The sequence below is a fragment of the Oncorhynchus masou genome, chromosome 24 (genome assembly GCF_036934945.1).
Source record: "Oncorhynchus masou masou isolate Uvic2021 chromosome 24, UVic_Omas_1.1, whole genome shotgun sequence".
NCBI lineage: Eukaryota > Metazoa > Chordata > Actinopteri > Salmoniformes > Salmonidae > Oncorhynchus > Oncorhynchus masou.
In genome coordinates this window covers 31388877-31397854 of record NC_088235.1, presented here as the reverse complement: position 1 = coordinate 31397854, position 8978 = coordinate 31388877, and the positions used below count along the sequence as shown (strand labels likewise).

Sequence of the window (8978 nt, the reverse complement as noted above, 5' to 3'; positions counted from 1 at the left end):
GTCCACTGGACTAAAAACGGACCAGCCCATCTGTCTTATTACATTTATCTGTCACGTACTGTTTTCTGTGGGTTCTGTGACTCATTGGGCGTGTGACTGGCAGCTGTATTTCTCAACTTGACACAATCATGTGAAAAGAACGCATATAGAACTTACTTTGTAAAGGAGCGGTTTGGGCATATGGCAACTAAATGAAGCAAATAACCACATGTAAACGTTCCAAAACATTTATTTAGTTAACTGTTGCATCATTTTAATACTATATTCTCAAGACAGCAATGTTTGCATTAAGTGCTTATATTAATGTGGGCATGCAATACGTTTGAACATCTTTTACTAGTGGGATTCTCTGAACACATCCTAGACAAGGAGGTTGAACTGCATTGGTAAGACTAACAAATAACACTAGTACTAGAGAGTAGTTATTGGGTAGACTAGACGCTGATTGAAGTTCTCTTCACTGGGTCTTAACTTTCACACTGGTTCTTGACCATCTGGATATCGCTCATCCAGGGGCGGCTCCACACCTCGAAGGTGCACTTGTAGGGCTGAGGAGACAGAAAGCAACATGAGTTGGCATAGTAACACAACCTTTTAGCAAGCAGAACACTTGACAATGGACTTGTTCGACATTGCAGCAGACTGCCTGATATACAAATCAACTTGCGTCATAAATAACGACTCATCATTTGTAGATCAGTCACAATTTACACACAATATATTAGTTGTTATGCTCTTGAACATGGGCAAACGCTGCACACACAGCCTCAATTCATTAAGGCATGGACTGAATGAAGTGGATTTAACAAGTGACATCAGTTAGGGAACATAGCTTTCACCTGGTCAGTCTGTCAAGGAAAGAGCAGGTGTTCTTAATGTTTTGTATACTCAGTGTATAGCAATAACAACTGAACTGAGCAACTTTTAATTAGTTTATCAACGGTTGTCTAAACTCTTAGTTACCGATGTGCTATGACTGTTTGTAACATGTTGCAAACAATCTATGGACCAGTCATAAGCCGGACATATAGGAAGCTCTGATTACCGACTGGCACTGGTTGAGGACAAACCGATCTGGGAACAGGCTTGTCTAGGCCCTAGTGGTCCTTACCACAGCCATCTGTGGGTCCTTGTGCACGGAGCAGACCTTCTCAACACCTCCCTTCCTGCATGGGGTCCTGCCCATCTGCACTGTGAAGATGTACTTCATCCCAGATACCACCTATAGGCAAGAGGGTGGGTTACACAAACAATCATTTTATGGGATCATATCATTCACATATACAGAAATCACACCTGCTTTCAAAGTCATTTTGAAAGTTTGATTGTACATGTCATGTTAGATTAGGCCATTCTGTTTCTGCTCTTTTGCCAAATCCTGGCAGAACTGTCATGCAAAACACAGTACATTAAAGCAAAAACAGATTGGCACTCTGACCATGTTAGGCTATGAGGTCAACTAACTGAAGTGATAAACAGCATTTTGGCCTAATTCTAGATTGGTCTTCTCCCTATCATGCACGGATGATAAACAATTGAAATGGAAAAAACAGAATCCAATTCCCTTCCGCATTCTATGCTGTGTTCTCAAATTAGCGCAGATGCCCGCCTGGTATAGAAATGAATAGTCCTCTGCATAATGGTAAATGTGCATTGATCCAGAGGGGTTGGGAAATTGACATATAAACACAGAATCATTGAGCTTTCAATATGGTGGTGTTGGATCCTGTATTTTGCATCATTGCCATTACCATATATATGATTGAATATTATCTGCTGTTGGCTTGTGTGGATGTATGTATGTGTTATGCAACATAGCTGACTTGAAACATTGTTAAAAGTATCAGGGCCATGGGACTTTCTCATGATGGAAAAATACAGAGAAGCTTGAAGACAGGAACTGTTCAAATGAGTTGGGAGGGGGGCACATTCAGAGCGGGGTGTTGCGAGAACAAGCAGTCTTTTGTTAGATAACAGGAGCCAGGTGCGAGATAACGGTATGGAGCATGAGAGCCTGGATGTTCTTCACAAGCAAGTTACATCTATCAACAGAAGCGCCAAGAGGCGGGGACCCGCCTGAGCGCCTGCAATAGGCTGGACAAGTTTAAACCACGCCCAGTCTCTACTGTGATAGGCCAACAGAAGGGGTTGGAACTGTCTATCACAGTATAAAGAATACTGTTTTACATACGTCTTGTCAGTTCCCTGTCCTGCGTGGTATTACAGTGAGCCCGTATATACGAAAGTTGCATTTGCCATTTATTATTTTCTCCCCCCCCCCCCCTTAAATGATTTAGATGCACTATTGTAAAGTGGCTGTTCCACTGATGTCAGAAGGTGAATTCACCAATTTGTAAGTCGCTCTGGATAAGAGCGTCTGCTAAATGACTTAAATGTAATGTAATGTATTACTTAGCTAATAAAAAATACATAGTATAAAAATCGGTGACTCATTGTTATATTTATCCTGATACCAGATTTGAATTTACGCAACTCTAACAGTGGTACTCTTGTGTTCATCTGATGAACTTCCTGACAATAAGACCCATTCCCATTTTCAGTCATTTAGCAGGTGCTCTTATCCAGAGCGATTTAGTTAAATTACTAAACCCATTTCACTTGAGGAATGAAACATGAGCAAACACAATAAGCATGGATTGGCGCCCGAGGTCTTTTGGGCGTCTATGTTTGGTTAAGATTTGGTCCTGCCTTGACTTGTCCCAATCATAGGCGTCTATGTTTCACAGCACAGTACAGAAGAGCGCAGCACAGCACAGTAGAGAAAATGAGGTATAGTTGAGTACAGTAGAATGTACCATATTGTACTCTACGGAATTAAACTATATTGTACTGTACTCTGAATAGTACTGTGCCATAATACTGTTCAAACTTGTGAAACAGCCTTGACGTCTATGATTCTTTCAGATTTGGTCTGGGCCGGACTAACCAAATTGGTACTTGTTTGTTGGTGACTTTTATTAGGATAATACCCAGCATGCCTTGTTCGGTTTTTTATATATATTTTTTTAATTTTAACTTTTAGGTCGTTCAGCTTATCCAGAACGACTTAGTCAGTGCATTCAACTAATGTAGATATACAAAAATATATCAGTCATAACAAGAAACATTTCTATAACCGTTACAATGAATGCTATTGTAGTTGGTTTATTTTTTTCAACGTCACTGACATCGTTAAAGCTAATTTATAAAGCTTACATAAAATGCATGTGACAGATTGGCATATTTATTAAAATAAATTCCACCCATACTGCAAACATCCACAAAATACGCATTTTGAACATACATAAGTGAGAAAATACGTATTTTCTACGTCATTTTGCTCACTGGGTAGACTACACAAACTAAAAAATATATTATTTTTATTTCCTGATGCGCATCAGTTCATAGCGCGTCAATATGTTTTATGGAAAAAGGGTTGGGAATATGTGTCTCCATAATGACAATCTACCTACAACTGGTTAAAAGTTGTCATGCCGTGCGAGCGTGCTGCTCATGTGACTTATGCCTGCTGCGGCGCTCAGTCTCAACATACGCACACCCCTCCCCCCTCCCCACCACTAACGCACTCAGCAACAGGCTGCCTTACTACCTGTCAGAAATGGGTGTGGCTGAAATAGCAGAATCCACAAATTGGAAGGGGTGTCCACATACTTTTGTGTATCACTCAAAAACGAAAAGCCCATTATGAATAGATTTTGTTTTCATGAATAGAACAAACATGACAGAGTTCATGAAAAAAGTACATTTCTTCTGCATGGATGAAGAGCTCTTGAAAAGAATGGTGACTGAAGAAAATGCCATTTCAGACGCAGTCAATATGAAGGGTTTTACCCTGGTGCAGCTTATGATGTTACCAGACCCTAGTCTCCTGCTCCAACTGCACAGGTACTCACAGACGGGTTTAGTAACCTAGTGATATCTTGTGATGTATGATGTACACTGAGTGCACAAAACATTATGAACACCTGCTCTTTCCATGACATAGACTGACCATGTGAATCAGGTGAAAGCTATGATCCCTTATTGATGTCACTTGTTAAATCCACTTCAATCAGTGTAGATGAAGGGGAAGATACAGGTTAAAGAAGGTGCAACGGTTTGTGCCAAGAACTGCTACACTGCTGGGTTTTTCACACTCAACAGTTTCCTGTGTGTATAAAGAATGGCCCACCATCCAAAGAACATCCAGCCAACTTGATACAACTATTGGAAGCATTGGAGTCAACTTGGGCCAGCATCCCTTTGGAACGCTTTCGATAGAGTCTATGACCTCAGAACAGCCTCAATTCGTCAGGGAAAAAGGAGGTGCAACTCAATATTACGAACATGTTCTTTATGTTTTTTACACTCAGTGTATTTTCTAATTAAAAGCTTTGAAGCCACCGGTCGGCCATATTGGCCATCCCCAGAAGGCGTAAATATTGGCAAAAACAAATGTAGACATTAATGAATGAATCCATTTCTATAGCTTCCAAAATATGTTTTACAAGATGGAGGCTCTGTGGCTTCCAAACAGCAGCCAATGTTAGTCATCTAATGTACATATAAATCATTGGGTTAAACACCTTATGTGTCGTTCTCCCGGGAGGGACATTCCCAGGGGAACTATGTGGAGTGGGCATAGTGGGAGAGCAGGTGTACTGTTGGCTATTCAGGGTCACTCTCCACACACAGTTTTTTATCTTAAAGATGATTTTGAATTGAAGATACATGTAACCACAAGTCTTATTTAGCTGATAGTCATTTACTCGCTTTTATTTTGTAATGTAGTGTTAATTCATTCATGGCTAATACATCCTATTAGTTGAATTGAGTAAATGCAATCCTCGTGTTATTTGATTGACATTTATAGTTTAGTAGGTCGATTGATAGTTGTTATCTACACGACACATAGTACATGCTTGGCTACCACCTTTAAACATTGGTCGCCAGGATTAGCTATTTGTAACTATTCTTTTAATATTTGCAGAACGGTGCAAGATAGACACATGTTCATTATAGTTATATGTAATTAGATTCCTCCAGAAACACACAGAGCCTGTTTCTATTCACATTATATTGGAGTCAGATTGATTAATGTAGTTTATTATTATATTCAACATCATTTTCCTTCAACCATGTGTCTGTATCATCATATCCATTCTCTTTCCTCTACAGTGGCATTGAATTGAGGGTCTCCTCCCTGAACAAATCACACATTGACTTCGTTCGATGGGGACTAGCAGGGCTACAGGAACATTAAACACATCAGTCACTTACTTGCATTTCCCCAACTAATGGTTAAGGTTAGTATTGTGGGAGGGGAAGCTGATCCTAGATCTGTTCCTAGGGGAAACTACACCCCGGATAATGTAACATCTACACAGGTCTCACCTGAACCGTACCAAGGGATGCTTTATATGTTCCCCCTGGGAAACAATTACCAAAGCTGTGCTTCCTATCCTTCTCCAGGTATGTTGTCAATAGGAACAGAGGACAGGGCCTGGCCAAAGCCCTGGTCAGCAGCATGTCCAGGAGACTGTATTCTCAGGGCTTCCCAGTGTACTGCTTTGTTGAGGAGAATACACGGTCCTACAACCTCTACACCAACCTGGGCTTTATTGAGGACCCTCAATACAGGGCTGCAGGGTACCAGTTCAATTATTAGTGTTAGCCAGTTGCTGTTCAGTCATTGCGCTTCTCGATTATAAATGTAAATTGTGAAATGTAATCTACGCAGAATCATATTTGTTACGCTATCCATGTCTTTTCATGTTGAGATCAAATAAAACATGTTTATATATTTTTTAATCAGAAGCCTATTCATTTCATAATCCAGAGCGATTTAGTTAAATTACTAAACCCATTTCACTTGAGGAATGAAACATGAGCAAACACAATAAGCATGGATTGGCGCCCGAGGTCTTTTGGGCGTCTATGTTTGGTTAAGATTTGGTCCTGCCTTGACTTGTCCCAATCATAGGCGTCTATGTTTCACAGCACAGTACAGAAGAGCGCAGCACAGCACAGTAGAGAAAATGAGGTATAGTTGAGTACAGTAGAATGTACCATATTGTACTCTACGGAATTAAACTATATTGTACTGTACTCTGAATAGTACTGTGCCATAATACTGTTCAAACTTGTGAAACAGCCTTGACGTCTATGATTCTTTCAGATTTGGTCTGGGCCGGACTAACCAAATTGGTACTTGTTTGTTGGTGACTTTTATTAGGATAATACCCAGCATGCCTTGTTCGGTTTTTTATATATATTTTTTTAATTTTAACTTTTAGGTCGTTCAGCTTATCCAGAACGACTTAGTCAGTGCATTCAACTAATGTAGATATACAAAAATATATCAGTCATAACAAGAAACATTTCTATAACCGTTACAATGAATGCTATTGTAGTTGGTTTACTTTTTTCAACGTCACTGACATCGTTAAAGCTAATTTATAAAGCTTACATAAAATGCATGTGACAGATTGGCATATTTATTAAAATAAATTCCACCCATACTGCAAACATCCACAAAATACGCATTTTGAACATACATAAGTGAGAAAATACGTATTTTCTACGTCATTTTGCTCACTGGGTAGACTACACAAACTAAAAAATATATTATTTTTATTTCCTGATGCGCATCAGTTCATAGCGCGTCAATATGTTTTATGGAAAAAGGGTTGGGAATATGTGTCTCCATAATGACAATCTACCTACAACTGGTTAAAAGTTGTCATGCCGTGCGAGCGTGCTGCTCATGTGACTTATGCCTGCTGCGGCGCTCAGTCTCAACATACGCACACCCCTCCCCCTCCCCACCACTAACGCACTCAGCAACAGGCTGCCTTACTACCTGTCAGAAATGGGTGTGGCTGAAATAGCAGAATCCACAAATTGGAAGGGGTGTCCACATACTTTTGTGTATCACTCAAAAACGAAAAGCCCATTATGAATAGATTTTGTTTTCATGAATAGAACAAACATGACAGAGTTCATGAAAAAAGTACATTTCTTCTGCATGGATGAAGAGCTCTTGAAAAGAATGGTGACTGAAGAAAATGCCATTTCAGACGCAGTCAATATGAAGGGTTTTACCCTGGTGCAGCTTATGATGTTACCAGACCCTAGTCTCCTGCTCCAACTGCACAGGTACTCACAGACGGGTTTAGTAACCTAGTGATATCTTGTGATGTATGATGTACACTGAGTGCACAAAACATTATGAACACCTGCTCTTTCCATGACATAGACTGACCATGTGAATCAGGTGAAAGCTATGATCCCTTATTGATGTCACTTGTTAAATCCACTTCAATCAGTGTAGATGAAGGGGAAGATACAGGTTAAAGAAGGTGCAACGGTTTGTGCCAAGAACTGCTACACTGCTGGGTTTTTCACACTCAACAGTTTCCTGTGTGTATAAAGAATGGCCCACCATCCAAAGAACATCCAGCCAACTTGATACAACTATTGGAAGCATTGGAGTCAACTTGGGCCAGCATCCCTTTGGAACGCTTTCGATAGAGTCTATGACCTCAGAACAGCCTCAATTCGTCAGGGAAAAAGGAGGTGCAACTCAATATTACGAACATGTTCTTTATGTTTTTTACACTCAGTGTATTTTCTAATTAAAAGCTTTGAAGCCACCGGTCGGCCATATTGGCCATCCCCAGAAGGCGTAAATATTGGCAAAAACAAATGTAGACATTAATGAATGAATCCATTTCTATAGCTTCCAAAATATGTTTTACAAGATGGAGGCTCTGTGGCTTCCAAACAGCAGCCAATGTTAGTCATCTAATGTACATATAAATCATTGGGTTAAACACCTTATGTGTCGTTCTCCCGGGAGGGACATTCCCAGGGGAACTATGTGGAGTGGGCATAGTGGGAGAGCAGGTGTACTGTTGGCTATTCAGGGTCACTCTCCACACACAGTTTTTTATCTTAAAGATGATTTTGAATTGAAGATACATGTAACCACAAGTCTTATTTAGCTGATAGTCATTTACTCGCTTTTATTTTGTAATGTAGTGTTAATTCATTCATGGCTAATACATCCTATTAGTTGAATTGAGTAAATGCAATCCTCGTGTTATTTGATTGACATTTATAGTTTAGTAGGTCGATTGATAGTTGTTATCTACACGACACATAGTACATGCTTGGCTACCACCTTTAAACATTGGTCGCCAGGATTAGCTATTTGTAACTATTCTTTTAATATTTGCAGAACGGTGCAAGATAGACACATGTTCATTATAGTTATATGTAATTAGATTCCTCCAGAAACACACAGAGCCTGTTTCTATTCACATTATATTGGAGTCAGATTGATTAATGTAGTTTATTATTATATTCAACATCATTTTCCTTCAACCATGTGTCTGTATCATCATATCCATTCTCTTTCCTCTACAGTGGCATTGAATTGAGGGTCTCCTCCCCCTGAACAAATCACACATTGACTTCGTTCGATGGGGACTAGCAGGGCTACAGGAACATTAAACACATCAGTCACTTACTTGCATTTCCCCAACTAATGGTTAAGGTTAGTATTGTGGGAGGGGAAGCTGATCCTAGATCTGTTCCTAGGGGAAACTACACCCCGGATAATGTAACATCTACACAGGTCTCACCTGAACCGTACCAAGGGATGCTTTATATGTTCCCCCTGGGAAACAATTACCAAAGCTGTGCTTCCTATCCTTCTCCAGGTATGTTGTCAATAGGAACAGAGGACAGGGCCTGGCCAAAGCCCTGGTCAGCAGCATGTCCAGGAGACTGTATTCTCAGGGCTTCCCAGTGTACTGCTTTGTTGAGGAGAATACACGGTCCTACAACCTCTACACCAACCTGGGCTTTATTGAGGACCCTCAATACAGGGCTGCAGGGTACCAGTTCAATTATTAGTGTTAGCCAGTTGCTGTTCAGTCATTGCGCTTCTCGATTATAAATGTAAATTGTGA

The 8978-nt window shown here is 40.2% G+C and overlaps 1 long non-coding RNA gene across 1 annotated transcript; it reads right to left on the bottom strand.

Moving 5' to 3' along the window:
- Positions 1 to 213: 213 nt before the first annotated feature.
- LOC135512043 (uncharacterized) lies at positions 214 to 5493 on the bottom strand. Its single transcript, XR_010451359.1, has 2 exons — positions 1112 to 5493; positions 214 to 548 (listed from the first exon to the last, which is right to left on the bottom strand). It is a non-coding gene; the product is annotated as an uncharacterized LOC135512043 (long non-coding RNA).
- Between the last annotated feature and the right edge of the window lie 3485 nt (positions 5494 to 8978).